Raw genomic sequence first — 26746 nt, forward strand, 5'->3', positions numbered from 1 at the left:
GTAAAGACATCAAGCTTTGGTGCCTTAACTTCCCTCCTAGGTCTTTGCTGAAAGCCCTTGGGCAGCAAATTCCCTGCTGTATTGAGAGGTAGCCGGAGCTTTTTTCGTACTCTACTATCGGTCATCTTCCAACCTTTTATGTTCCTAATTTCTCCTAATGAGCTAGTGCATGTTCTTAATGGGTCACATAGTTAGGGAATCTTTCAATTTGGACTCTTAGGAGAGCCCTAGCCTGAACGTACTTTTTACGACATGCTCATTCCCCCTACCTATCTCGTTTTATAGCTGCTAGTACCTATTGGCATAACACCAGAGGGTATCCCCGCTCCCCATCTTCATAGACAACAACACTTCAATGGGCTGGGGGACCTGACTACAAGTGATAAAATGAGCCCCAAACGTCTGAATCAACTCTTCAAAGTTGTGTATGGACCCTTTCCTTAAACCATCTAATTTTCGTGGGCTAGAGACTGGATGGGAACACTTTACACATCAGCCCGTCATTCCGAGAGTATAAGGACATCAGCTGAATGTAATGACTGATATGCTCCACTGGGTCAGTTTTACCATTATAGCAAATAAACGGGGGACGGTTGAAACACTTGGGCATCTTTATACATTCTATCTTGTCAGAAAACGGTGATCGTGCAACTCTTCAAAGTGCTCGACTCATGGCATCCAAGGCAACATTAGGGTGCCTGTGTCTTTCTCTCCTTGGTGTTTTCGAGTGATGCTTTATAGTCTCATTATATTTGTCTCTTAATCATCATGAATGATTTTGATGGGACGACTTTCCCGTATTGCCGCCAGTAAAGTTAGGATCACTAGATAGCTCCTCTCGGTCCCTTCTTGGATGTTTGCCCCTTATATCTAGCTTTAACTCCCTAACTTGCTTTTGTAAATTTTCTATCTCTTAGTCCTGTTCACTACAATATGAATGCTTGGGAACGTAGGAAACCGATCTTTCTCCTTGTGAAGAAGCCTTATCCAAATCCACCTTTGTCTCGTGCCCATCTTGCATGTGATCCTACTCCCTTTTCTATTCCATTCTAACCTTCTTTGACCTCGGGATGAGACCCTCAAACGGTTACTTCCGAAGCCCACTAACCGCATACCTACATGTGGCCCCTCCATCCTAGGCAGTGATAGACTGGCCTTAGGTCTTTAGCTAAGTAGGAGATTATCACAGACGGCGACAATTGTGGTTTCAAGGCCAAAGTACTGAATGTTTTTAAGTTTGGCTCCCAATTTACTTGTTTTGAGGGGTGTGGAATTTCCTACAATGGGAAAACCTTTTAAAGCCAACCCAACAGCCCAAGAGAAGGTGTTGCAAGCCCAATCAGTATTCTTTTACTCTGTATGTGTGCTTCCTGAGAAGACTCAAGCTTAGTGGTGAGCTTTCCCTTTTTTGATGGTTCCCTCTTTTCTTTTGTGTATCTCTTTCCCCCTCCCCCCCCCCCCAAATTGCCAACCCCTTCCCTCACACCATCTATTTATAGAGTTCCTTTAATGGGGTCGTCATGATGAGGGGGTGGCTTTTCATGTTGGTGGGTCCCTCGAGGATATATTCTTGACTAGATGGAACCCATCGCCAAAGGTGTCATAATGCGACTCTCTTGAAACTTGCACCTATCGCCAAATGGTGCTCGACAAACAATTTTCCCCAAAGCACTACCATTCCCATCCGATATAGACCCCAACTTGGTATTGGACCCTGACCAGGCACTAGTCCCCCAAATTGATATGGGCCCCAACTTGGCATTGGGTCCTATACTCTTAAAGCATACGGAGGCTAATGGATTAGGCCTACATCTAATGCTCTTACAAATACTAATTTTGTCAAATTTAGTTCTTTTTATGATTAGATATTAATAAGGACTTGTTTCAAAATATATTTTCTTGTTTGACAAGTTTTATGACACCTTGAAATAGGTCTCCAAGTCTGTAAACGTTTTTGGAATAATTCAGTTATCAGATTAATAAAATATATACTTTTGTCTATTTTCTCTTTGGTGGACTCTAGAAGCCTATCTCCTTGTGGATTTAAGGAACTCCTCATGGATTCACAGTTTTCATTTAGAAGCAAAAGTGTTAAGTTTCTTTTAATTTTGAAAGCAATGTATTTTATTTTATTTATTATTTTATTTCTTTTGTACCCACGTCAAAATCATGGAAGTGGCATGGTGGTGGAAACTTAGTGAAAATATCAGTTAAATAATCTTGTGAAAAACGTAGTCGTAGGGTACCTTAACTTAGATGATGATGAACAAAGTGGTAATCAATCTCAATATTCTTGGTATGCTCATTGAGACATCATTGTGGGTAATATGAATGACATTTCGATTGTTAGAGTGGATTAGAATTGCACTAGAACAATCCACTCCAAAATCCTAGAGAAGCCAATGTAGCCAAAGGAACTTAACTGTGTTATATACAAGTGCATGATATTCTGACTTGGTATTGGAGCAATCAACTACAGTTTGTTTTTGGTTGTTCCAAAAAATGCGGGAGTTAACAAAGAGAAAGGAATACCCTACAATGGAACAATGGTTTATGGAAACCCCTGCTTATTCGACATTAGTGTAAGCCTAGAAGTCAGTGGTGACTAAAAGGAGAAGTGAAACCCATGGAGCAAGGCGCCTTTCAATTATTGTATGATTTTGTGAACAATGACATAGTGAGAAGATCAAGGTAAAGCTGTTAATTGATTGATATATGATGTGGATTGCAAATGAGATTTCTAGGGGAACAACATTGAGATAAACTAGTGTAAAGGTAATAACACATTAGGGAAACTCCATTTGAGAATTAATATGACATATAGAGACACTATTTAATCCAATATTTTAAGCCTACTGATTTAGATCCATCTATGTTAGATTCACCTCTTTTCTCATTATCATTCAAAGTGAAACTTCATTCAAAGGTGTATACCTAACAATTTACCCCTTGCCTCTATGCTACATCTACAAGCCTCTCAAATGCCGTACATGGGAAGCATTTATTAGCTTTGCACACTCATCCATGGGAATTAATGTGCACATCCATGTCCATTGGAACCTCATGTACACCTTTTTTTCCTTTCTATTTTAATAATCTAGCACTATTGGCAGTACTAATTTGTTGGGAATTTTTCTTAATAGTCCAAGTGTCATGCATTACTATCACAATAGAATGCCTTTACTCAACCATAGGTGGAACAACATGGTAGTCTTCTTTGCACAATTGTGAGAGTTACCAACACACATTTAGTAGAATCTTTTGACCAATGAGTGGAGTGAACAAGGGATTTTTCCTTGTTCTACTTGGTGGAATCCGCTAACAAAAAATTTCTCTCGAATCATTAACTCTGATACCACTTATTAGGGATATAATACATTGGGGAGACTCCAATTGAGTAGTTAATGTAGCATATAGGGAAATCACTAAATCTAAGAGCTTAATCATATAGGTTTGGACCAATTACGTTATAACAACTACTCACTCTTGTCATTATTATTCAATATAAGACTTCATTCACGTATACCCAATAACTTGGCTCCCTAACTAGTTGTTGGTAGAGGAGATCATAAATAAGAGTTTCTTCATCATGAGTATTCATATTACTGTTGTTGTTTATAAGTTTTTCGACTATCTTACTATGGTGATACCAACTTAAGAGATGAGGTTAGAGGTATTCTTGGCTTGATTAAGATTAACCTTTTGATGTGGTGGAAAGTTCAAAGCCAAGAAAATATTTGAGAGGGTATCCTTTATCTCAAAGTGTTGACCAAGAAATAACAAAGGAACTGGTCGAGAATTAATGCTGTGAGATGGTGGAGCTGAACTTTGCAAACCAAGTCCATAGAGTGTTTGGAGTAGTCAACACACTTTGTGAGGAAAGCTCAGAGGATGAAAGGATTCTAAAGGTTGCTGCATGTAAACTTTCTCTTTAAAGCTGCTATTAAGGAAGTAATTCTTTACACTCGTTCAAAATAATGGCCATTTGTGGGAGGTAGAGACTGAAAATGAGTGTACTGACACAAGAAAGTTAAGTAACCAAAACAAATGTCTTCTCATAATTCAAAGTAAATTCGTTAGCAACTGAACGAACTTTGTAGTAATGAACAATGACAACCAATCTAGTTTTGTTCTTGTACGATACTTGCAACCTATAGTGGATTTGCTTTCTAGAAGGTTAATGAGATCTCAAGTCCTTATCTTAAGAGTGAATGCAACAATTCTTTCATAACTTAGTGACATAAGCAGTCAAAGGAAGCCTTACAAAATATGTGAGGCACATATAGGGTGGCAAATGTAAAAAAGCAATATGAGTCACGAATGTGAGAGAGAAGAGTTAAACTTGATAAGAGCAAGGGGGCTTAAGAACCAATAGTGTCCCCAGCTAGAGTAAAATGATGAGACTCATAGGAGGTAGGTGCTAGTGGCTCATCATAAGTGGACTGTGGATAGATACTTGGGAAGAGGTTAAGAGGGGGATTAACATGAGTAATGGTGGAAATATGATCTGTGAAGTGAGATAAGAAGTGGAATATTTTGTTTTCCAAGAAGACCACAAGATGGGAGATCCTAAGATGTCTAGCTACTGGATCATATCTACAGATCTTTTATTTAAGTTAATAACCAAGAAAGCAACATAATTGTGAGTGGGTTGTAGTTTGGTGAGTTCATGTGGTTGAACAAGACCAAAATGGACATAACCACAAACTTTGAGTGGGTTGTAGATTGGGGGTGTACCAAACAATTGTTCATAAAGTGTTTGATCTGATAAGATAGGTGACAAACACTTTTTGATGTACACCACATTGAAAGTAGCTTCTTCTCAAAAGCAGGTAGGAGTGCAAGTAGCAATGCTTAGGGCCTTAATAGTATCTAGGATGTGATGAAGTTTCTATTTAGCTTTTGGTATGGAGGTCCTAGGACACGAGGTATTAAAAACTATGCCATAATGTTTAGAATATCAAGAAAGTCACGTTGTTGGTATTCTAGAACATTGTCAGGTAGAAATACTTTAATATAACTTAGAAAATTGTGTTGTAAATATTTTGAAAAAATTGCAATATGTAGTTGAATTTTTGAAAAAAAAATTTAATATTAAATAAATCCAAGTGTATCTTGAAAAATCAGCTACAAAATAACAAAATACCGCTACCCTCCCATAGTTGGAACAGGGAAAGGCCCAACACATTTGAATGAATAAAATCAAAAGGTGTTAAAGTAATAAACTCACTTTTATCAAAAGATAATGTAGGTTACACACCAAGTTGACACGACAAGACCATATAGTTAATATGACTAGAAGAAATTAAACCTAATAGACCTCTTGACATTAAGTACTTGACACAAGTAACTAATGTGGCTTAAGAGAGAGTGTCATTGATGTATAACTGACTATCATGGCCTTCTTAGACTCTTATATGCGCTTGAAATTAACGTGAAAGGCAAAAAGGCACAAGGTACCCCCTAAAAATAATGAATTCCTTCATTTGGGCCCCGTAAACTATGATTTTGTCATTTATAGTAATAAGGTCCTACTTGTTTTGGGACAACCCTTAAAGTCAATAGTTTATGATTCTACATTTAACTCAATTTTTTCATTTTTGGTAAATTTCAGTATTTTGTTACCTAATCGCTTAATTAATGCAAATTAGGGTTTAGATGTTTTTCTTAGTATTTATATGTTTTATAGCCATTGGAGACAAATCAGACTATTATCAATAAACACATATTTTTTCTCAAATTATTTCTCTAGTGGATTCCAATTTTCTTCTCCTTGTGGACTTAGGGAAACCATTCATGGATTCAAGGTGTACTACTAGAAGCTAATAGTTTAGTTTTTGTTCCATTAAGAGAGCATCGTGTGTGTTTTCTTTAGGCTTCCACGACATCAGTTGGTATTAGAGCCTAGACTTACCCTGGTTTGAAGGCTAATCAGTAAGACGGTGACCACCATAACAATGACGATGGTAACGATCTCAACAACCCAGTCCTCACTAAGGCTGAGTTCCTTGATTTTTTTTGATGAAAATCAACAGTTTCTTGATACAACCTAACAAACTTTGGACCAAATTCAATAAGCACTTGCCACCCTGCTTAACCAAAACCCAAATCGTGATGACGAAGAGCGACGTGATAACCGAGCACGTGGCCCTCCCCATCGCTGCCCAAATCGGAATAGCCAATAAGACTACACCAAAGAGAACAATGAGGCTAAGGAGTATGCAGAGAGAGTCCTTGGGAATCATCGTGGTCCTGTGAGGGATAATGGCCGAGATTATCAGGAGTAGAGGGACTATCGAATGAAAGTAGAGTTACCATCCTTTAATGATAATGTCTCCATTGAAGAGTATCTGGATTGGGTTAGTGAGGTGGAGAAGCTTTTCGATTATATGGGTACTGTAGGTGACAAACAAGTGTGTTTGGTGGCATACAAATTGAACAGAGGAGCATCTACTAGGCGGGATCGTGTTCAATTAAACCATACCCGTGAATGAAAGCTTCTGATACAATCATAGAGGAGGAAGAAGAGATTAATGGCAGATCAGTTCTTATCACCAGATTACCAGCAAGAGTTGTTCAAACAATACCAGGATTGTAGGCAGAGTATTTGGATAGTTAATGAGTACATGAAGGAGTTTGACAGGTTGGCAAATCACAATGATTTGGAGGAAATTAAAGATCATCGGATATACAAATTTTTACAGGAGTTGCAAGTTTCCATTTGAGATCAGGTATCCTTACAAACCCTATATACTTTAAATGAGGTTGTAACCCTATCCAAGAAAATAAAATATCAGCATCTCAAGGCAGGTTCAAAAATTTTCAACTATAGTTTAGAGTCATCCAGTTCCACTGCCAACAAAGGTAAATAACCCATGATTACACCACGATCACAACCCTTGGTTAGGAAAAATAGTGGTGTCAACCAGTCCTTAGTGGCGAACGCCAACCAATAGAGAATGCTAACCCTTATGCTAGGCCAACTAGGCATAATTGCTACAAGTGCAAAGAACCAAGACATTGATCTAGTGCTTGCCTTAAGCGAGCCGCAGTGAATTTGGTGGTGGCAAAAGAGAGCGAGGTAGAAGGTGAACAACAAGGTGAAAAGGTGTATAATGATGCTGAAACATATGTCTATGATCCCAATGAGGTCCAAGAAGATGTGGAAGATGTGCCATTAAGGAGGTCTTTGGTGATTTAGAGGTTGTTGCTCACACCGAGGGTGGAATACGGTGATAAGCAAAATGAGATCTTCCAAGCACGATGCACCATCAATAAGAGGTTTTGTGATTTGATCATTGACAGTAGCAGAGTAGAGAACATCGTGTCAAAGTGTTTGGTTACCAAGTTGGGATTGAAGACACAAAAGCATTCCTCTCCGTACAAGATAGGTTGGATCAAGAACGGTACATAAACTCTTATTACTCAACAATGTCATGTTACTTTTTCTATGGGTAAATGTTATGTAGATGAAGTAGTTTGTGATGTTGTTGAAATAGATGCATGTTATTTAATATTGGGTAGACCTTGGTAGAATGATGTAGATGCTACTCATAGGTGTAAGGATAATGTGTATGTGTTCTTTAACAATGGTAGAAAAATTGTCCTTGGTCCTATTAAGGAAGGCAGTGTACCCAAAGCTTCTAAACTGGAAGGGAAGCCATTACTTCTCATAGTCAACAATGAGGATGAGTTTGAGAGGGAGTGTAAGGAGTTGAAACAGGTATATGCTGTAGTGGTGACGGATGGAGAGCCGAAGAAGGTTGTTGAGATAATTGAGGTAATTCAACCATTGATCAAAGAGTTTGAAGAGATTTTTCAGAGGAGCTGCTTGTAGGTTTACCACTAATGCGCAACATCCAACATTGCATTGATTTAGCTCCTGGAGCTAGTCTACCAAATTTGCCACATTATAAGATGAATCCTCAAGAGGGTCAAATTCTACAGGGGCGGGTGGATGAGCTTCTGAGCTACGGGTAGATCAGGAAAAGTATGAGTCCATGTTTAGTATCAGCATTATTAACACCAAAGAAGGATGGAAGCTGGCATATATGTGTGGATAGTTGAGCCATCAACAAGATCACAGTCAAAAATCGATTTCCTATTCCCCGACTAGATGACATGTTTAATACGCTCAGTGGGTCCAAGTATTACACCAAGTTAGATTGTCATGGGTTTTGTTTAAGCTTGGGTTTGACTCTCGGGGTGGGTGGTGCTAGGTTGATCGGCGGTGGGTTTTTGGTGGTGATTTGTGGTTATTGTGGTTGGTGGTGTGGGTGATTGTGGTGGATGTTGGGGGTGGTTTCAATTTTGATTGGTGGTGGTGGCAGCGGCTGAGTTTAGTTGGTTGGCTTGATTTGGCTTGGGCTTCGGGATGACGAAAAAGAGACGAAGAGAGAAAAGAGATAGTGGAAAGGATAGAGAGAGGGGGCAGTTTTATTTTTATTTTATTAGGAAGTATATATTATTTTATTGTAATGTATATAAAAATAGAAACTAAAATATTGGTTGAGTTGTAAAATAAAATGGTAAAATAGATAAAATAGGTTTTCGAGGATGCAAAATAGAACTTTTTTGCATCACCGGTTGCTAATGCTCTAATAGACATCAAACGCAAATAATTTCAGTGTTGAAATGGACTCGTCTAACTAATAGTCACGGTGGAACTATCAATTGTATGAAAAGTGAATATAATGATGGGAGTGTGTAATGTGTATAAATGTGAGAGCAGAATTATAAGTGTTGTGATTACAACAAGCATGGTCAAAAAACCATGTAAAGGAATCAGGTCAAACTTAGAGTCAAGTGCGGGTCAGATTTAGGTTACGTTTGGCCAACCTGATCAATTGGTGACATTGTAGGCGTGCTAACATGGAGCTGATGTGGCAGGATGAAAGGTGTGCCGATGGGGCAGATTGATGTCTTGCTAACGTGACACTAATGCGGAACCTAGGCTAATGTGCATACTGTGATGACGACACATGGCAACCAGTGTGTGCTAGATGTGTGTTGGCATCAGTGTGGCTGATACCGTACCGGTACCGGCCGTACTGGCCGGTACATACCGTACCGGCCAGTGCACCGGTACCGGTACACTTCTATATTGTACCGGAAAAAATACCGGCCGTACCGGCCGCGTACCGATCATACCGGCCAATTTCGGGCAATACCGGCCGGTACAGAAAAAAACTTTTATTTTTTATTTTTTATTTTAGTTTTGTAATTTTTGAATTTTTGTAAAGGCATAATGGTAACTTATTTACATTAACTTCTTAGTATTATTTGTTTTCTTAGTATGCAATGAACAACTAAGCTTTCTATTTTTTATATTGTGTTTTTTTTTTCTTTTATTTGATACTAAAGTCTCAAACTATGAATAATTTGGTCTGAATTGAGGTAATATTTTATAATAAACTTTTATATTTACTATAATATAAGTGAAATATTATATGTTTATAAATATGGTTCTAAAGATTTTGGTATGTGTGTATGTGTGTGTGTGTGTGTGTGTATATATATATATATATATATATATATATATATATATATATATAAAATAGCGGTAAACCCGAAACGGTACACCGGTATTGACCGGTATCCGAAATATATCGTACCGGTGGCCAAACCGGTACAGCCTCCGGTACGGTATTAACTTCCTTGGTTGGCATGTGTTAGACACATGAAGACCTAGAGTGGCACGTGATGATGTGTGTGACACATGGATTAGCATCCACAATTTCTAGTGACATTTGGCGGCTTTGTTTGTTATGTTTCGATTGCTGTTGGAAACATTAGACGAAGATTTTTGATATGGTAGTGGCTGTGTGTATTAAACAAAGATTTGTAGGTGGTATTTCTAAGGGAGGCAATAGTCTTGGTTGGCGATGACGAATCACTTCTACCAACAAAGGCAATGGTGGACTAGAAGAGACAACAACAACATGGTAACACCAAAAAATACGAGATTGATTGTAAACATCAGAAAGTTAGAGCAATAACTCTGATATCATTTTAAGCAATTAACATGTTATTGTCTTAAATTGAGTGTAACAATGTATTAAGGATTGCCTTTATATAGGCAGATGAGTGTTGTATAAACAACATAAGTGCAATGCAAGTACAACAGGCCGATATCCCGTTGGGCTTATATTCTAATAATAAAAAAATAAGAATGGAAACTTAAAGAAAGATATATTTAGGTGGAAAGAGATGGTGTTTCTCGCCTGACAATGAGATCTAAGGTTCTTTAATTCTTTCACCGAGGTTTCAATCTATGATACAAAAATAACTAAATAAAAATTGAACAAGAGAGTAAGAAATCACATACCTTTAGATGAATTTGTTCAACCAAAGCATCATATGTTCCATTGAAGGGATAGAAATTGTAAGGCAAATAGAATGGCAATTGTTCTACAGTTGCTTTGAAGAGATCGATGGAAAATCCACTGAAGAGACTATTATTTTCCAAGAGATCGTATTCCACATTAACATAATTTTTGAATAAAGATCTAGTAGGCACCCCAATTCTTAAGGATTCAGCAGTTGTCGATAACGTCCATCCTTTTGGAGTATACCAAGGCCCTCCTGGCCAAATCACTTGCCCTAAGTTTCTCATAGAAGAATTGTAAGTAACATTCTCTGCAATAGTTTTTGAGAAACCTAATTTACTTGACCAAAATCCAAGTTCCTGGTAACGCTTTCTTATTATATTAATGATTTGAAATATTTGTCCTGAAGCCAATTTTTTGTTAAAAAACTAAACCCTTCCGCTTAAGCCTCGAAAATCACTCAGTAATATTTTATCTATTAACTGTTGCCCCACCTTGTTGCTCCCCATCATTGCTAGACACACTGACCATAGAGCATCATAAGCTTGCAATGCAAAAATCCCTAGTTCGTGGTTTTTCTCTTCAGGATATTTCAAGGCAAACTTTTTGCAAAATTTGAAATAAAAGTCCTGAAAATGAGGCTCATTTTCTGGGAAGTAGCTCCTGACCCCTATTACTCCTTGCATGTAAGACATGATAGAGGCATCAATGGAGTGCACAAGGCTTGTCATGGAGTTGGTTGTAATCCACACATAACCATTTTCCATCATCTTCATTTTATTTGATTTTTCAAATAGACGAACGGCCAACAAAAATGACAAATTAACCACGAAAATTCCACACTGCCCACTTTGTAGCCTCTCAAGCTCCATAGACAAGGAATTAGTAGTGGTGAGAGGTCCAAGAGATAGGTGATGTATTATTCGTACTCCTGCTTCTCTTAAGCCGTCAAAGAGGTGAGGCGAGACTCCATTGACTTAGGAATTTGTATCTTCATATATCATAGTGACCTGATGCCATTCCCAAGACTTAACAATAGCTGCTATGGCTTTCATTTGTCCATGCTGGTTAGATGATGCTTGGACCAAAAATGGCCATTTCTCGATTGCCCAATTGGGAGTAACATCAGCAAGAGACAGAATTGGAATTTGATTTTTGTTGCCAATGTCAGCAACCAATGATGCCTCTTCCCATGTACATGGTCCTAGAATGAGTTGCACATGGTGTGACTTGCTAAGAGCTATAGCTACATTCAAAATGTAACAGATAAATCAACATCTTCATGTAATTTGTAATGTTATATGTTTTACTACAAAAACAAATATGGTAAGTATAAAATAGCATCATAAGACTGTGAAGGTCCTTTACTAAAACGAGATTGAATTTAATATGCAAATCCTTGTCTGTTAAAATAGAAAAACGAACATGAGAAATAATGAACAAAACTTCGTTATTTATTTCAAAGTAAATTGTTGTTAAGAGAGTGCCATAAATCCAAGAATTTTATGGATGGTTTTTTAAACAGAGAAGGAATGCACACTAGTAGAAACTCTAACAAAGATTTTGAAAGGTCATCAAGCAATTTGATCATGCATTTGGTTCATGTAACGTTAAATTGCATTGCAGTGTGAAATATATTCTTGGAATTTTTTTATCCATGGAATCACATTCTAACAATATAAAATTATGGTGTATGGTTCATTTGTCACATTCCCATCCTATTCCAAGAATATAGCGTTTCTATATTTGGCTCATAATATTCTTAGAAATTGATGATGCAAGGAAAATCAGCAAGCTGAATGTTTCGGGTTTCAAAAGGCTAATGATTGGAAGGCCTGAAACGAAGAACACACGATGAAATGTGACCGGGGTGGACCGGCCAAGAACCCTCCGATACCAAAGTTAGTTTTTCACTCATATTCTAGAGTTCCAACTTTTCAGGAGTCGTTAAAAACTTACCTTCACTTGATATAAATAGGTGTTTATAGTGTGGTCTTGGAGCAGTTCCTTGTCTCATAACTTCCCCTACAAATGAGGAAGTCAGAGAGTCCAAGGTTTACTTCCATAACCGCTATAGGAGTTAGAATATTTTATCTCTTATAACTGTCATGGAAGTTAAGTACTGAGAAGGAAGTTATAATGATGAACCAGAATTTAACTCATGCCTCGAGATAATAACACGTGGTTCGATTTAGCTCTCATAGATAAATTTCTGGAATTATTCCCAACTGTCAGGGATTGTCCAAGGGTTTTCCTCATGGACGACCCACATGCCTATGGATGACCGTCCTAACAGGTGAAGCCATTCTTGTCTTCTTGACATGGACGACTCCTATGGACAAGTTGGAGTTCATTTTTCTATTGGTTCACCATTAGTTGCCCCCTTGTCCAAAGGTCGTCCAAAGCATTATTAAATTTACTGTTGTTCTTTAGACGTGTTTTTATATTGGTTGTTTAATGTCTTGCCATGTGTCATGACCTCATTGGTGACTAGTCGCGTCGGTTTGCATTTTCGAGGAATATGCCACGTGTCGTTCTCTGGTTGGTTGCGTTGTTTCAGATGCCAAATTTCACTGCCTATAAATAGTGGAATACCTCTCCTATCCTTCGCATTTCTCAAATTTTCTCTCTTGACATTCGTTATCCAAAGCCTCATCTAAAAGTGTTTCCGCGTCTTTAATTTTCCTTCGTCTAGAGCTAGGTATTTTCTTCATACTCGTCTTTAGGTTTTCCTTAAACTTTCTTCAAAATGTCTGAAATTGTCGTCTCTTTGTCTAGTAATAGTGTTGATAAGGAGATAGACAAGTATCACAACTCAACTAGCTACAGTAGCTCTAGTAGTATTAGCAATAGTAGTAGTGGGGGAAACACCACAAATGAGGAATACACTTCTAGGGTTCCTAGCGTTCCTTTAGAGGTCCTTTAGGAACAACTTAAGACGAGGGTAGCGTTTGGGTTTGGGGCTGGTCCTTCAAGTGCTCTTTCGTCCATTTCTCTAGACGAGGTTGAGACGGTTTATAGTTGTGCTATAGGAGTCCACTCTAGGATAGATGAGAAGAGGTTAGCATCCCTTAGGAGTTGGTACCAAATTCCAGATGATTTAAACCCTAGGTTGGCTGTTCGTGGGAAATGGTGTTGTCAGCCACGTTTTGGTGTGGGTTTTTATGAGGCTTACCTTTTAGGAGTTCTTAGGTTGCCCCTTAATTCTTTTGCTATGGAGTTACTTAGTAGACTAGGTTTAGGGTTGTGTTAGTTTAACCCTAATGCGTGGAGACTAGTCGTCTCTATGTAAATTTTGTGGAGGGAGGTGTTTGAAGGGGATTGTCCTTTCACTGTGTACGAATTCCTTTATTGTTATAAATCCTCTGAAATTAACCAATCCCTTGGCTTTTATCAATTCACAGCTAGAAGGAAAGATTGTAGATTGATAAAATTTCTTGTCACATCAGATAGGAACTAGAAGACAGAGTTTTTCTTCGTCTCTGGTTTTTAGGTAGGACACCCTGTTGAGGTTGGCAGGGATCCATTTACCCCATATGTTGGAGAATTAGGGAACCTTCGTCCTAAAGGTATGCCTATTACATCATTTTATTATTTTTATTATACATGTTATTTTATAAGTGTCTAACCATTTTTTTGGTTCTCTTTTTTCTACAGGTGTTAGACGACCGTCCTTGAGCAAGTTTTGTCTTGGATGTATCTAAAAGGCTTGTCTACACACAAATAGAAATTTCCATTCTCTAGTTACTCTTCAACACCTTGCCGCCTAGGGACTTGGTCCTGAGCCATCTCCAGAAGTCTTAGCTCACGAGCTCACTGTCCTTAGACGTGAGTTTTTCTTTCTCTACATTTTTTTTTTTTTTGTGGCTCTGACATTGTCCTTTTCAAGAATGGCAACCATGAAGGGCAAGGAGGTGATGGACGAGGTGACTAGTCAAGTGGCCCAATCTCAACCTCGTCCTGTCGTTGGAGATAAACGAAAAAAATTTGCCAAAAGCAATTGACTTGGAAAACCTCCCAAGTCGTCGTAGGGAGAAAAAGGCAAAGCACAAGTCGTCCAAGCCTAGGGTTGTCAAGCTTAGCCTCCCTACTCCTAGCTTTCAGCAGCCGTCCGTCCAAGTCCATGACGTGGACTCGTCCGTTCCCATTGAGGTCACCCCTTTCAAGACCACTACGCTTGCCACGCCCCAACGTTCTCAGAGGGTTCCTATGAACCTACTTGAAAATGAAGATTTAGCCTAGGAAAGGTTTGAAAAGGCTGTGACTAGAGAGGACATGGCTGCGTGCTACAACATGTCCTTGAGAGAGTTCGAGCATTCTGTTGTTCATGATCTTTTCAAGGTATGTACTTACTTCTACCTCGTCTTGTCATAGTAATTTATGTATATATACCTTTCTAACAGAGTCTCTAATCACTTGTGTAGGCAATGTCAAAGTTCATTGCCACGTCTCGGCAAGCCACGGAGTTGGACAGGACGAAGGTCTTGCTTGAGACAAGGGTCCAAGAGGTCAAGGACAACTGCAAGGGGTGGGCTGAGGTGGCAGCCAAGGCTAAAGACGAGGCCAAGGACTTGCAGAACCTCTTCGAAGAGCTCAAAGCTGACATTGTTGATAAGGACACTCGTCTTGACTACCTTCAAAAAAGGAATGATGAGTTGAGTACCCTTCTTGACAAGGCCAAAGACAATGTTATAGTGAAGTTTAGAGCTTCAAAACAGTTCACTGATCTGTTGGATACCAACTACGCAGCTGGCTTTGAAGACTTTCATATGGATGCTATAAAAAACTTTCCTGAAGTTGACTTTAGCTCTATCAAGCTCAACATTGGTGCTGCAAGCTCTCTACTCCAGACGAGCTCTGAAGATGTTAATGTTGAAGATGATGCCACCACCCAACCTGCCCAGGACAAACCTAACGATGGATTTTTGACTTAGCCAGCTCGTTTCCCTCGTCCATAGGTTAGACAACTTACTTTCATCTTTAGGTAAGATGCCTCCAGCATTTAACTCGTCCAAAAATTGGATTGTCTTGGCTAGTTGTATTTATCCATGGATTTCAAGTATTCTTATATGCATGCATTTTCTTGTCCATTTCTTGGACGCTTATGCTTGAGGTTTTATCTCATCCCTTGGACGAGCATGCATTTTCTCGTTTATTGGTTAGACGAGTATTCCTTAAGTTTCTTTGCTTCTTTGTTTTATCCTTATTTCAAGGAAAGCTTGTAGACGTTACATCCCTGTGTCTAGGGAATTTTCTCGTCTTAGGCCTTAGCCTTCTTGTGGAAGAAATTATTAGACTTAGATTTATGTATCATATACATTGGAAATCCAAACTACATATACATAATATAAAACATCATTCACAAGCATGACACACGCTTGGAAGCCAGTGCCTTAGGGAATTATAATACTTATACAGAGACTACGTACATAACTTCGTCCATCACAAATTCGTCTTTAAACGATGCATAAGTTAGATTCTAATGCACTTTTTAGAGAATTGAAATATTTAAAACACATAGTAGTAGTAATAAACATAAGTAAGGTAAATATGAGAGAAACCCTTCAACTTCGTCCATAATGCAGCTCGTCCAGGCTGACCCTTCATTGATAGTACCTTCTCAGATGCTCAACGTTCCAAGGATGCTCCAACTTCCATCCGTCTAGGGCTTCCAAGTAATATGATCCTTACCTTTTGCAATTAATGACAGTATAGGGTCCTTCTCAATTAGGTCCCAGTTTCCTGTAGGCCAGGTTTCTAATTGCCAAAGAGACCCTCTTTAAGACAAGGTTCTCAACGTTGAAGTGCCTGGGTTTCACCATTGCATCATATTGCCTAGCCATAAGATTTTTATATCTTGCTATCCTTTGTTTCGCATCCATCCTTACCTCGTTAATGAGATTGAGGTTAAGACGAAGTTGTTCTTCATTCTCCTTGTGCTGATATTGCATTACCCTGTGGTTGGCCATGTGTACTTCTGCCAATATGACTACTTCGCTTCCATAGGCTAGTTTGAAAGGGGTTTCCCCTGTAGGAGTCCTCACAGTCGTCCTATAAGCCCATAGAACACCCAGTAGCTCGTCTGGCCATACTTCCTTTGCCCCCTCAAGCTGAGTCTTGATGATTTTCAACAGGGATCGGTTTGCAACTTCTGCTTGCCCATTTGCCTGTGGGTGGGAGGGGGAGGAATAATGATTTTTGATTCCAAATTGATCGCAAAAGTCTCTAAAAGGTGTGTTATCAAACTGTCGTCTATTATCGGACACTACCACCCTTGGTACCCCAAACTTGCATACAATGCTTTTCCAAACGAAGTTTTTGATATTATGTTGTGTGATTTTCTCTAAGGTTCAGCTTCTACCCACTTAGTGAAGTAATTGATCCCCATTACCAAAAACTTTATCTGTCTGGTCCCAAGTGGGAAGAGACCTAAAATATCCAGTCCCCATTGCACAAAGGGCCATAGGGCCATCATCGGGATCAAATACTCCGATGGTTGTCTAGGGACATTGTTGAAGCGCTGGCACTGGTCACACACTTTGACATAAGCCTTAGTATATACTTGAATAGTTGGCCAGTATTAGCCTGCACGAACGACCTTATGGACTAGTGCTAGTGCTCTTGCTCCTAAGTGATTTCCGCATGCTCCTTCATGAACTTCCCTCAAAACATAGTTCGACTCATCCGAAGCTAAGCACCTTAAGTAAGGCTGAGAGAAGCCTCGCTTGTACAATACCTCGTCTATAAGGACATACTTAGCAGCTCTAATCCTCAATTTCCTAGCCTCGTCCTTGTCTTCTAGAGCCTTCCCTCTTTGAGATAAACTATTATTGGAGTTATCTTATTTCTTTCTCCTTCAATTTGTTGTATCTTTAGAAGATCTATGCTTGGCATATATTTGACTTGGTCATAGTCGTCCATTGCTCCCCCCGCTGAAGCTACTTTTGCCAAAACGTCTGCTTCCATATTCTCCTCCCTTGGGAGTTGAGCAAAAATGGCTTCTTTGAATCTTTTGACGAGTCATTTTACCTTGCTGAGGTACTTCTTCATCCGATTTTCCTTGGCTTCACACATTTTATTCACTTGATTGATGATCAACTGAGAATCTCCTTGGACGACTACTGACTCTGCCTCCAAGAACTTAGCCAATTCTAGTCCTTTAAAGAGGGCTTATTCGGCTTCATTTTTAGTAGTTTGATATTGTAAACAGGTTGCATATTTCAACTTGTCTCCTTCTGGGGACTTGAGTATAAATCCAATCCCTCCCGCATATGACATGGATGAGCTATCTACATTGATGACCCACCTTTGGGCTTTGTCCACTTTGTCTAGCTCGTCTTGAAGGGGAGTGAACTCCGCAATGAAATCCACCAATGCTTGTGCTTTTATCACGCTTATTGGTTGGTACCTAACATCAAACTCACTAAGTTCCACAACCCATTGGATTAGTCGTCCTGTGGCTTTCAACTTGTTCATCGCCTTCTTGAGTGGCTGATCTATCAAGACATTGATGACATAAGCCTAAAAGTAATGCCTCAACTTTCTAGAAGCCATGACCAAAGCAAATGCTAGCTTTTCTATCATTGGATATCATCCTTCCACCCCTCTTAGCGCCTGCCTTGTATAGTAAACCGGCTTCTGTATCTTCCCTTCTTCTCTAATCAACGTCGAGCTCATGACGTGTGGGGACACCCCTAGGTACAAATATAATTCTTCAATTGGTATGGACGGGCTTAGCAAAGGAGGGGTAGTGAGGTAGGTCTTAAGATCTTGGAAGGCCCTCTAGCACTTCCTAAAGATTCTAAAGAATGGAAAACACTTATCAGTAGCTTTTGAGACGAACTTGTTAAGGGCAGCAACTTGTCCTATAAGAGATTGAACTTCCTTGATAATCCTTGGCGGTTCCATATTTAGGATTGCTTGGATTTTATCGGGATTTTCTTCAATTCCCCTATATGAAACCATAGTCCTAAGAAACTTACTTGACGAAACTCCAAAAGCACACTTACCCAGATTCAACTTCATGTTATATTTTCTGAGTGTATCAAAGGTCTCTTGAAGGTTGTCCAGATGCTTTTCCTCATCCAAGCTCTTTACCAGCATGTTATCTACATAAACTTCCACATTCTGCCTAATCTGCGGACGAAACATATGGTTGACCAGCCTTTGATAAGTTGCTCCCACGTTCTTCAAACCGAAGGGCAAAAGAAGTCTTGGCTAGTAATGAAGGATGTCTTCTCTTGATCCAGCCTATCCATCCTTGTTTGACTATAGCCAGAGAAGGCGTCCATGAAACTTAGTAATCTATGGCCCACAGTTGAATCCACTAGCTAGTCAATGCGTGGCAACGGATAGTTGTCCTTGGGGCAAGCCTTGTTCAAATTAGTGAATTCCACACATATCCTCCAATTGCCATTTGCTTTCCTCACCATCACCACATTAGCCAAAACGTTCGGGTAGTAAACTTTCCAGATAAATTTTGCCACGATTAACTTCTAGATTTCTTCTTTAATGGCATTGTCTCATTCAGGAGCAAAAATTATTTTCTTCTGACGTACCGGCGTGGAAGAAGGATACACATTTAGACGATGGGTAATGACACTTGGGTCAATACCTATCATGTCCTCATGACTCCATGCAAATACATCAAGGCTCTTCTTTAAAAACTATACTAGGTCTTGCTTCGTTTTCTTTTCCATGTTCGCCCCAATCCTAGTAAACTTTTCGGGGTTGCTCTCTTCCAAAGGGATATCTTCTAGCACCTCCGTGAGCTCCATGGTAATCCTTCTCTCGTCTATGTTCATCATCTGTACGTGTTTATCCATAGCCAACATGGCTAGATAGCACTCTCTGGCAGCTAATTGGTCTCCTTGCACTTGACCTACCCCATACTCAATTGGGAACTTAACAGAAAAATGGTAGGTAGATGTTACCGCCTTCCAACTAATTAAATCAGTCTTCCAATGATAGCATTGTACAACGATGAACAGTCAACAACAAGGAACCTTACTTCTTTGGTTATCTGTTAGGGATATGCTCCAACCACCACAGGTAACGTAATGGTACCCACGGGTTGCACTTTCATCCCTCCATATCCTACCAAGGGTGAGTTTATTAGACAAAATTGATCTCGTCCAATCTTTATTTGTTGGAAGGCGGGGTAATACAAAATGTCCGCTGAACTCCCATTGTCTACCAACACCCTCCTAGTCGTATAGTCAGCAATAAGCAAGGTGATGACGATTGCATCGTCATGTGGGTGGTGGACTCTTTTGGCATCCTCATCTGTGAGCATAATGGCTTGCTCGTTCGCTCCTCTCGTCCTTGGAGATCGTCCAGACAATTGGACATTTTGGACCACCATTAGGTAAGTCTTCCTTGACTTGGAAGATTGACCTGTCGAGGTTCCTCCTATAATAACTCTTATTTCTCCAAGCGAGGATCATGACGACTTTTCTACCTTCGCCTTCAACTTCTTGTCCTTGTTATCTCGTCCAAGAAAATTTCTCAATTTTTTTCGTCTGATGAGATTCTCTATCTACTGCTTCAAATCAAAACACTCGTCCGTGTCATGCCCATGATCTCTATGGAAGCGGCAATACTTGTTCCTATTGTGCTTGTTGGGATCTCCTTACATTTTCTCCGACCACTTCAAGGATAGATCATCATTGATTTGTATAAGCACTTGTTTAAGTGGTATATTCAAGGGTGTGTACTGTTGACTCCTTGCTAAAGAACTTGCCTTTTTGTTATCTTTGTCTTTCTTCTCCCCTGCCCGAGCCTTCTTTGGATGAGGACCCTACTTAAGATGGTGCGGGAGATCTGCTTCCATGCACTCTACTCTCTTCCTCTTCTTGGCTATGATTGCATTCATGAAGTTCTGGGCCAAATGGATGAGTTCAGCCATAGTTTGAGGCTCTTGTTCATAAAGCTTATGGATGAATAAATCGGAATTAACTCCATTGAGGAAGGCTGCCAATAATAACTTGTCGTCCATCTCGTCTACCGTTAGGGCTTCCTTGTTGAAACGAGTAATGAAGGATCGTAAGCTTTCATTTTTCTCCTACTCTATGGTTAACAGACTGGACGAGGAACACTTATGCCTTTGTCGTCTGATAAAATTGTTAACAAAAAATTTACTCAAGTCTTCGAAAGAACTCACAGTATTCAAAAGTATCTTGCTGAACCACACTCGTGTCGGCCCTTTAAGAGTAGTAGGAAAGGCCCTACACATAATTTCGTCTAGAACTCGTTGAAGGTGCATCGTAGTCTTAAAGGTGGCAATATGATCGAAAGGGTCACGCGTTTCATCATATGAATCTAAGGAAGGCATTTTGAACTTAGGAGGTAAGGTGTGATTATTAATGGAAGCCGTGAAATGGGAGTCTGTTGGATGAACTAAATCATCAATGGGATTCGCCCTTCTCATGTTCTCCCTTATCTCGTCCATAGCCTTCCTCATTTGGTTCATCTCCCTCTTTAAGTGCGGTACCCTTCTTGAAGCGGTACCCTTGATTGGTTCCCGAGCTCAGCATTTTCTCCTCTATCTTCTTGACTCTAGGCTTGGCCTTCCCCATGCCTTTCGTGGTGCTACCTTCTTAGACTAATTTCCCTAGTCAACTTTTGGTTCTAACGGGTTAGTTCTGCCATGGCAACTACCATGGATTGTATGTGTTGGATGGAAGGCGATTGCATGACAGGTGCTAACTGACGATCATGGTGGGGATTACTAGAAGCATCTCTACACTCTTGATGGCTTGGGCTAGTGGCCCTTGATCTTGTCCGAATCATGCAGCCTTTCGTTGGAGAAAGATAAATTGCAAAACACAATTAACCTCCCCACAAACGGCACCAACTGATGATGCAAGAAAAATCAGTAGGCTGGATGCTTCGGGCTTCAAAGGGCTAGTGATTGTTTGGAAGGCCTGAAAAGAAGAACACACGATCAAAGGTGACCAGGGTGGAACGGCCAAGAATCCTCCGATGTGATAATTAGTTTTTCTCTCAAGTTCTAGAGTTCCAACTTTTCATGAGTCGTAAAAAACTTACCTTCACTTGATATGAATGAGTGTTTATGTAGTGTGGTCTTGGAGCGGTCACTTGTCTCATAACTTCCCTTACAAATGAGGAAGTCAGAGGGTTCAAGCTTAACTTTCAGAACCGCTATAGGAGTTAGAATATTTTATCTTCTATAATTATCATGGAAGTTAAGTATTGAAGAGGAAGTTATAACGATGAACCAGGATTTAACTCATGCCTCGAGATAATAGCACGTGGTTTGATTTAGCTCTCGTAAATAAATTTCTAGAACTATTCCCAAGTGCCAGGGGTCATCTGGGGGTTTTCTCATGGATGACCCACATGCGTATGGACGACCGCCCTAACAGACGAAGTCATTCTTGTCTTTTTTACTAAGATGACTCCTATGGACGAGTTGGAGTTCATTTTTCTTTTGGTTCACCATCAAAATTAATTGCATTTTTAATGATAAATTGATTGAAAATAGTTGCAACACCTCATAAATGACAAAACTACCCCAAAAGTTAAAAAATAACCCAAATTGTTTTTTAAATTAAAAAAATACCCTTGAAATGTCCAAAATGACCAAATTACCCTAAATCCTCCAAAGTGACCATTGTACAATTAAAATGTTCAAAATTGCGAATATACTTCCAACAATGACCAAGTACCCTCAAAAGTTAAAAAATGACCAAAAGACCCCCAAACTTCTAAAATAAGCAGAATTACCCTAGAAACCTTTAGAACGACAAAAATATCCACATGATGTCTAAAATGACTAAAAGATCCCCCAAAACCACCAAATTGGCCAAAATACCCTCCCTCTAAATTACCGAAATATTCCTAAAATGTCCAAAATTACCAATATACCCCTAAAATGACCAAAATAGGTTCAAAATGTCTCAAGTGACCAAATTGACCAAAATACTACTAAAATGTTAAAAATTTATTGTGTGAAAGATTGATTTTATAAAAATTGAAGTCTAGTCTTTATGGAAAATTAATCATCAATGATAATTTTCTACGATTGCTTCTTTTTTTTGGTGAAACTATTTAAGATTTGATTTGATTTGATTTCTATTGTCCCACAATTTTTGGGACTTTCTTGGAGTGAGTGTAGTCACCTATATATATTTTTCAAAAAAAAATATTATTATTATTAATTAAAAAATTTTGGGGCCTTTTTCTGTAAGGGCCTAGGCAATTGCCTATAAGTGGTCTTATCCAAGGGCCGGCCCCACACTCACGCACACGTGGATGTGTAGCATTTATTAACAAACCTCTATGCAACAAATTAACCCCCCCCCACCCCCACCCCCACCCCCCCAACATGATGACATATATAATATATATATATATATATATATAGAGAGAGAGAGAGAGAGAGAGAGAGAGAGAGAGAAAAAGAGAGAGAATCTTACGTGCTAGACCTGCTCGAATGGGTTCACCGTGAGAGTCTTCTATTTGAAGAAGAAAACTCTGATTGCTGAACTCGCAGAAATCCTCCATCGCCATCTCCAAAGCTACTTTCTGTTCTTTACCAATACGTGAACTGCTATCTATAATGGCACCTATAACTCGTTTAGCATGGCTGTTTTTTGTTATCTCAGTGCTTCTGTTAGTGGGCGCTTTTACCGCAATCAACAAAAGTATGGCCAATAAGAAATAGTGAAAAGGAGGAAAAGCATTCATATTGTACGGAATGTGGTACGTTAGACCCTTTATACATATATGTGTGTACATGGGAGCAGGGGCGGAGGCAGAGGGGGGCGAGGGGGGCACTTGCCCCCTCTGACTCCACCTAAAAAACCATGTATATATACTTTTTATTAGTGTAGTTTTTTTGCCCCTCCTAACATTAGAATAGTAAAAGTGTAAAACAAAGAAATATTTTCCTATTTCTACTCTACACAAACAGTACCATGATATGAAAAAATAAATAAAAAAAACACATCTCCCACTTAAGTTAGTCTAGAAACACAACAATATTTCACAATATTTTCACAACACTCATGCTTTTAGTTGGAACGGATCTTAGAATATTTATTTTATTTTATTTTATTTTTGATCTATAATGTACTAACATCTTAATTTATTGTAAAAATATTGTGAGATTTTGTAATGTTACTAAAAAAACTACTCCCACTTTTATCAATTAGCCTGACACCAAAGTAAATGGCCACCACCTATCATCTTTTATTTTAATTAAAAGGCAAAACTTAGGTACAATACTTAAGTGTTGTTCCTTAGGTTCCCCTATTAATATTCTGTCATGTCGATTTTTTCTCATGAGATGGAAATGTATTTTTTAGTTAAGTAGCCACATGGTTGAATCTTAGAAGGAGAACCTAAGAAACAACACCTAAGGTATTGTACCTAAGTTTTGTCCTTAAGTTAAAGCCTGTGTACACTTTGACCATCATTAAAGGTTTTTTTTTTCACTTATTTAAATTCCTTCCTTTCATTTCAAGTACCACCCATGAAACTCAAATTTTACACAAAATAATAATGTCTTGTATGGTACTAAAGCAATAAAGCATCCATTATCTTCTTCAACCCCATCTCTTATTTTTTTCATAGTCTCAAAATTTGAGTTTTTACCATAAATCTAAATTTTAAATAATTAGAAGTATAAAGAAAGAAAGTTGAAAATTTATTTTCTCAAATTATTATAAGGAATCAAATTTGATGTCTAAAATTTGTGTATATAGATTAATCTCTTACTTTAATTGTCAACAACTATGAATTGGTTGTTTTACAATTGTTTAATTATTTTACAATTGTTTAAATTTTAACATATTTTTATGACAACTACTATTGTTTTTAATTTTATTAGTAATATCGATTAATATTTTTAAGATTTTTTTTAATTATTGTCTTTTGACCTTGCCCCCCCTAAACTGAAATTTTGGCTCCGCCACTGCATGGGAGTGCTGAAATTTATAATCTTGCGTTTAATAATGGATGAATAATAATTGAACAGATTTTCTCTCTTATTAATTATTCTTCTTAAGACTGCATACTAAGCCGGATAACATCAAGACGAGCAAGTTACGTAGGAACCATCACAAGAATTTCCTCAGAGAATTCTTGCAACTTTCGTGCGTCATGTAAACAAGGACTAAACGTTTAACATTGAATTCAGCAGGTTCGTCAAAGTTCATTCAAGTGGGATGCAAAAATAATAATAAAAATAACATTGAATAACGCTATTATTTATTTTGTTGTTGTGGTTCACCTTTTACTGTTTTGGGTAAGACAATTAAATATATATACCAGAATCATATTCAAAAGTCAGTAATATAGGACTTGGAAATTTTTGTGGTCGTGTTGTGTATAAGTCAATCGTGGTTGTTGAAGCTATTAGTCCAACCATTGGACCAAGTAATTTCCTTGATAGAAATCTGTATTTAGAATCTTACTATAGATATATATTGACGGCTTAACAATGAATGTTTTATTTACGATTATGATAAGTAAGTTGACTGGCTAAAGAAGTACAAGAAGACAACTAGACCAATAAAACTCCTTTCGCCTATGTGAATGCTTGTTTTCCTCTCGTTTTTTTTTTTTTTTAAATTTTTTTTTATAATTGGAAAATGCTTGTTTTCCTAGTTCTAGAAAGTAGAACCTATTCAGTTTAGTCATAATAATTAGTTAAAAGCAGTGAAGATGCTTAGCGCTTTCCACATTCTTTAGCTGCAGTGCAGGCATCTTAATTATTAGCCTCAATGGGACAAGCAATGGCAATTAAGTAAAACAAAAACCAAGATGTGGAAATTAATTACAAGAATTTTTCTTGAGTAAAATTTTAACTCACAACAACACCGCACGCCCTTGGGGCAATGGTCACTCCACAAGTATAAGTGTTTATAGGGTGTAGGGTATAAGGGGTGAAGGCCGGAGTTCAAGTCTTCAGGGGAGAGCTTTACACATATACATATATACACTTAGATTACGTTAGAGTAGAAATTGTATCTTGTAAAAAAAAAAAAAAAAAAAAAAAAAAAAGATTAACTCGCAACTTTCTTTAACAGACTTGGTCAAAATATATACCAGTAGTTTTACTATAATTTTCCACTAATTAAATATTTGGGTTTACACTTACAGTACTACATATTGCCCATTAGTGCAGCGCTATATAACGTATGAATTTGTGCACAGCCACACCTCAGTGTCGTTGAATTAATCAAAACCCTTTAATTTAGTCCTCGCCTTGACACTGCGGGTTAACTGCATCATATATAATAAGAAGAGGTCTAAACTCTCTTATTGAATGATTTTCAAATCAAAATTTAATTTCAAAGTTCCATATTTACTATTTAGTACTTGGGTGGAAACTGCATGAAACTTACAAGAATATTGCAAGGAAATTCCAGTGGCTTTTCTCCCCGCCCCCACGTACCAATGGTAACACTGCCGTGCTTTAATTGGTTTGGTTGCATTGCAGTCTACCAAATTAGTTAGTACGTACGAAATGCTATTATATATTATTATTAAATTACTTTAGCTTCTCATATATATATATATATATATATATATATATATATAAATAGTTGAAGATCCGCATATATATCGTCTGGGCTTGATATCCCTTTCACTCCTTCAACAGGAAGCTTGCTCTTCTCTTCTCTTTTCAAGTCAATTTCTTTTCGTCAGGTACCGCGAAACTCAAAATCCTTACTTGCTACTTGGACTCCACGTTGCACTTAGGCTCTATCTAGGTAGTACTAAATTGAGAATAATTTTAGGAATATATTTTGCCACATCTTTTTCCATAACTATTTTATATGAATTCATAATTTGTCATCTAAGAGTTGTTACACAATAAGATGTGGCTCTATATTTTTTCCTAAACTAATTGGATAACACTTTTTCACCTTAAACTATTATCCTAATTATCCACTTACTATATATTGAAACTAAAGCACAACTAACCCCAAATCTAAAAATACTTTACCGTAAATCCCTGTTTTTTGTTTTACTATTAACTCTAACTAAATTTAGTATTGAAAAACTAATTTACCCCTCAATTTTATGTTTTGGAGAAAGGTAAATTAGTTTTTCAATGCTAATTCCATTAAACTTAACACCAAAACAGTAGCAAAAGGGACATTAAAACATCATTTTAACTTTACAAGATCAGTTATGCGTTTCAATAATTTAAAGGATTAAGTGTAATTGGAATGATAATTTAGGGTGGAAAAATGTAATTTGTCCAAACTAATTATATATTATGATGGCAATCAAAATCGTGTTAGAACTTAGAAGGTGAAAGAGATATAGCTTGCAACCTGCAAGTAATTCTGCCAAACCTAAAAGTATTCTAAATAAAATATATTTAATAGCAATCTTGTACGCATATATAAAGTAAAGGAGACCAATAGTTCTAATAGTTG

General features: G+C 38.1%; 1 pseudogene; it reads right to left on the reverse strand.

The window, feature by feature from the left end:
- The window catches only part of LOC142639732 (glutamate receptor 2.1-like), a 43591-nt pseudogene extending 20552 nt beyond the window's left edge, over positions 1-23039 (reverse strand).
- Between the last annotated feature and the right edge of the window lie 3707 nt (positions 23040-26746).

This window comes from Castanea sativa, chromosome 6 (genome assembly GCF_040712315.1).
Source record: "Castanea sativa cultivar Marrone di Chiusa Pesio chromosome 6, ASM4071231v1".
Classification (NCBI taxonomy): Eukaryota; Viridiplantae; Streptophyta; class Magnoliopsida; order Fagales; family Fagaceae; genus Castanea; species Castanea sativa.